The following is a 5,090-nucleotide window of genomic DNA, read 5'->3' as shown; positions in this document are numbered from 1 at the left end:
GCATTCAAGACCGTCGCGAGGGGCCAAGCCCCGCGAGGCGGACGACACAAGACCTCCTCGGGAGCGGCCTCACCAGGTTGCCTCGCGAGGAGCGGAGAGATCAAGGCAGGGCAAACCTCGCGTGGTTCTCGTGACGTGAGCCATGACTATCAAGATCAGGCAGGCGCCAGCACGCGCAGTGTCCTTGTTTCCTCTTCAATGCTAAGGAGGCAAGCGCAGGCGCAGAGTACCGAGACATCAAGCAAAGGTTTCCATATCGGTGCAACGAGACCAAGACCAGCAAGACGGCAAGACGAAGGTCACCATGGAGCCCAAGGTGGCGTCACCACTAGAGCCTTTTGCTGGCGAAGACCGCTTTTGTCAGGATAAGCTGTACTTGCTGTCCCCTTTAAAATTGGCCGTTGTTGGCTTCCTTCCCGCTCAATATTTGGGAAGAGGACCAGGGCCTATATAAGTAGAACTAGCCACCACAGTAGAGGCATCTGATCCAGTGGCATCTCGCCTGATCCTTAGCCACACACCCAGCACAAGAACACCTCAACCTCAGGAGGCTGTTCTTCCCCTTGTATTGTTCATCATAAGCCCAAGACGCAATCCACCACCACCACACTGGAGTAGGGTATTACACCACAACTGTGGCCCGAACCAGTATAAATCTCGTGTCTTTAGTGATTGTGAGTTCGTCGAGCTCGTTCTTGAGATCTTAGCTAGTTAGGAGGCGGATCGGTAGGAGGGAAAGAACTTCGCGCGCACCCCAGAGTTCGAAGCTTAAGGGTTTGCCGGAACCCGTGATCCGACATTTGGCGCGCCAGGTAGGGGTCGAACCTACGGCCTTCCGCTTAGGAAACGGACGGTCTATCCACTGAGCTACAGGCGCTGACCCCGGTCGGTTTGTCGTCCCACGCTCGTCGCGCTCCCATGGACGCATGGGCCGCGCTCCTCATGGCGCACGAGCTCCTGCGCTACCGCCCGGTCGACGACCTTTACGAGGACTGGCTTGACCGAATCGCCGAGCTTGTCCGCGCCGCAGGGGGCTCCCCTGCGCCGTCCCTCTCACTGCCTCGCCCTCCGCCAGCTACGGGCGACGTAGCTCACGGAGCACTTCCGCCACCTCTGCCCCAAGACGGCGCCCTGGCACCAAGGCGTGCGGCTCCGCGGCGCGACCCACCGCGTCCGGCGCCCGCATAGGAAGAGAGAAGCTGCCAAGAAGTCCCACGTCCACGAGAAGCTGCTCCTGCGCTCCTCGCGCCGCCTCGACAAGACCGCGCGCCACCTGCGGTGGCGGCGCTGGGACCCCATCAAGACCAAGCTCCACCTCCAAGACGGGCCCCGGTGACCACAGCCGGCTGCCGCGCCTTCACCCCCGAGCTGCGTAGCGTCGCCTGGCCGGGCAAGTTCAAGCCGGATCTACCTCCACGATACGACGGTACCCCCGACCCCGCGGAGTTCTTGCAGCTCTACGAGATGAGCATCGAAGCAGCCAACGGCGACGAGAAGGTCATGGTGAATAGGTTTCCCATGGCTCTCAAGGATACTGCCCGCTCCTGGCTCCTGAACCTGCCACCGGGCTCGATCTCCTCCTGGGACGAGATGCGCGACCGCTTCGTCGCCAACTTTCAGGGAACTCGCGACCGCCCACCGGCCGCGGGAGACTTGCGCCGCGTCAGGCAACAACCGGGAGAGACCCTCCAGAAATACATCCAGCGCTTCAACAACGTTCGCCTCAAGATCCCCAAGGTGACGGACGAGGCCATCATCTCCGCGTTCTCTGATGGCATCCGCAACGTCAAGATGAAGGAAGAGCTTGCTATCCACGAGGAGTTGTGCACTTCCCTGGAGCTATTCAACCTGGCGACCAAGTGCGCAAGAGCTGAGGAGGGGCGCCTCTCCCTCCTCGAGCTTCCAACTGCGGACTCGGAGGAGAAGAAAGCCAAGGCCAAGGACGTGAAGCGCAAGGGAGCAGCCGTGCTCGCGGCGGAACCAGACACCAAGCGCGACAGAGATCAGCCCGAGTCATCCAAGAGCAGCCGACCGTTCTGCGCCTTCCACAACCTGCATACCCACAACACCAGCGACTGTCGAGAGCTCAGAGCCATTCGAGAAGGGCGCTTCGGGCAACGCCCCGAGCGCAACGGCCGGGGCTACGGCCGAGGAGGAGGACGTGGTGGCGGACGCTAGGACGACCGTGGCCCGCGCCAAGAGTGGCGCGACCGGTCTCGTGAGGACCGCTGGCAGGATCAGCCTCGCGAGGGCGCCTAGAGGGACCAGCCTCGTGAGGACCGTCCTCAGGGCAACGCTGGCCTTCCTCCGCTGCCGCCACCACCAAGAAGGAATGACGACCATCATCAAGACGAGGTGGCTGGGGCTTCTAGGAGCCGCGCGCTATCGCTTGCATCTTGAGCGGAGCTCAAGCCCCAGCCTCGCAGCGTATCTTCAAACAGTTTGCTCGTGAAGTGAATGCAGTCCTCCCCAAGCTCGAGGTCACACGCCCGCTTAGGTGGTCCAAGTGTGCCATCACCTTCAGTTCGGCAGATCAGCTCAAGTGCACAGCTACCGCTGGCGCCCTCCCAATACTTTGCTCACCAGTCATCAGCAACGTGCAAGTTACCAAGACCCTCATCGACGGCGGCGAAGGGCTCAACGTCATATCCGTCGACACGTTCGACAACCTCCAAGTGCCGTATGACCAGCCTAAGCCTACCAAGCCTTTCTCAGGAGTGACCGACGGCTCCACCACATCGATAGGGCAGGTCCGCCTCCCTCTCACCTTCGGAGAACGCAAGAACTACCGCACCGAGCTCATCGACTTCGATGTCGCCCACATCCGCCTGCCATACAATGCCATCCTCGGGTACCCAGCCTTGGCCAAGTTCATGGCGGTGACTCACCACGGCTACAATGTCCTCAAGATGCTAGGAAGTGGCGGAATCATCACGGTCCCGTGCGAGGAAAGAGATGCGGTGTGCTGCCTCGAGCGTGCCTTCCAAGCCACAGCAATCGACGACCCCGACAGCAAGGGCGAGCGCCTTCCTGAGACCATCCCCAAGAAGAAGAAGCAGCAGCACCACGCGGGGTCTCAGGCAAGCGGTGCCTCGTCAGGATCAGCGCCCGTGCCAGGGGCGCCTCCCTCCATCGCATAGGAAGGCGCGCCCAGCGCCCTCCTCGGACAGGGCTCGGGGGCTCTCTTCTGGAGGGCCTCAGACTTTGCCGACATCAGGAGGGAGGCACTTGGGCACCACGTGGAGGCGTGCTTCGCGGCACGTTTCCCTCAGGACAACACAGGGCGAGGAGCGCCCACCGCTCAGGAGTTCATCACCAGGACCACTCAGGAACTGCAAGACGCAAGGGCCATGCGCGGCGGCCGCTGCTCACCACGCGCAGCTCCACATCCAGGCGAGGATGCCGGGCTGCACGTCTGCATCGACGTCCCAGGGCTCAACAGGGCCGCATCTCAGGAGATCTTCTGGCCTTCGCGCATGGGCCGCTGCGAGGGTCCACCGCACAGCTACGTTCGCATGCCTTTTGGCCTACCGAGCGTGTCGTTCGTCTACCAGCGCAACTTGCGGCGCACCCTGGCGGCTCAGGAGGCCAGGCACCGTGCTGTCCTAATAGAGATGGAGATGGTCCTGAAGGAACCACCTGGACCCCCAGAGCCTCCCGAGGCTCAGGACCCCGTGGCTCATGAGGAGCGACCGCTTCACCACGTACCTTCAGCTGCCCCAACACCTCTTCATCAGCAGAACCAGGTGACATTTTCCAAGTTTGTTTAGCTCGGAGCGCCCCTCGGGCTGCATCATTCCCAGGCCGCGTGGGTCCGTCCCTGTGGCATGTATCCTTTTTCTTATGTCTTTAGCTTACCTTGTTGGGGGCGCTCCCCAGGCTGCATATCCCCAAGCCGCTCGGGCCTGACTCAGTGGCATGTATTTTTCCTGCATTTACTTAAGCCTGCTGCTTTCAATGAGGTTATCTGGATGAAGGAGTTCGTTGCCGACCTAGGAGTTATTCCCAATGCATCGGGGCCGATGACTCTCTTCTGTGACAACACTGGAGCAATTGCCCTTGCCAAGGAGCCCAGGTTTCACAAGAAGACCAGGCACATCAAGCGTCGCTTCAACTCCATTCGTGAAAATGTTCAAAATGGAGACATAGATATTTGTAAAGTGCATACGGATTTGAATGTCGCAGATCAGTTGACTAAACCTCTTCCACGAGCGAAACATGATCAACACCAGAACTCTATGGGTGTACGATTCATCACAATGTAACTAGATTATTGACTCTAGTGCAAGTGGGAGGCTGTTAGAAATATGCCCTAGAGGCAATAATAAAATGGTTATTATTATATTTCCTTGTTCATGATAATTGTCTATTGTTCATGCTTTAATTGTGTTATGCGGAAATCGTAATACATGTGTGAATACATAGACCATAACATGTCCCTAGTGAGCCTCTAGTTGACTAGCTCGTTGATCAATAGATGGTTACGGTTTCCTGACCATGGACATTAGATGTCATTGCTAACGGGATCACATCATTAGGAGAATGATGTGATGGACAAGACCCAATCCTAAGCATAGCACTAGATCGTGTAGTTCGTTTGCTAAAGTTTTTCTAATGTCAAGTATCATTTCCTTATACCATGAGATCGTGCAACTCCCGGATACCGTAGGAATGCTTTGGGTGTACCAAACGTCACAACGTAACTGGGTGGCTATAAAGGTGCACTACAGGTATCTCCGCAAGTGTCTGTTGGGTTGGCTCGGATCGAGACTGGGATTTGTCACTCCGTATGACGGAGAGGTATCTCTGGGCCCACTCGGTATTGCCTCATCATAATGACCTCAATGTGACTAAGTAGTTAGTCACGTGATCATGCATTATGGAACGAGTAAAGTGACCTGTCGGTAACGAGATTGAACGAGGTATTGGGGTACCGAGGATCGAATCTCGGGCAAGTAAAGTACCGATTGACAAAGGGAATTGTATACGGGATTGCTTGAATCCTCGACATCATGGTTCATCCGATGAGATCATCGTGGAACATGTGGGAGCCAACATGGGTATCCAGATCCCGCTGTTGGTTATTGGCT

At 57.7% G+C, this 5,090-nt stretch overlaps 1 non-coding gene across 1 annotated transcript; it reads right to left on the bottom strand.

Moving 5' to 3' along the window:
* Positions 1–804: 804 nt before the first annotated feature.
* Positions 805–877, bottom strand: TRNAR-CCU (transfer RNA arginine (anticodon CCU)). The gene has a single exon. It is a non-coding gene; the product is annotated as a tRNA-Arg (tRNA).
* Between the last annotated feature and the right edge of the window lie 4,213 nt (positions 878–5,090).

The sequence above is a fragment of the Aegilops tauschii genome, chromosome 6 (genome assembly GCF_002575655.3).
Source record: "Aegilops tauschii subsp. strangulata cultivar AL8/78 chromosome 6, Aet v6.0, whole genome shotgun sequence".
Lineage (NCBI taxonomy): Eukaryota > Viridiplantae > Streptophyta > Magnoliopsida > Poales > Poaceae > Aegilops > Aegilops tauschii.
Note: the sequence above shows the minus strand (reverse complement) of the source record. Positions and strands in the feature narration are given on the sequence as shown.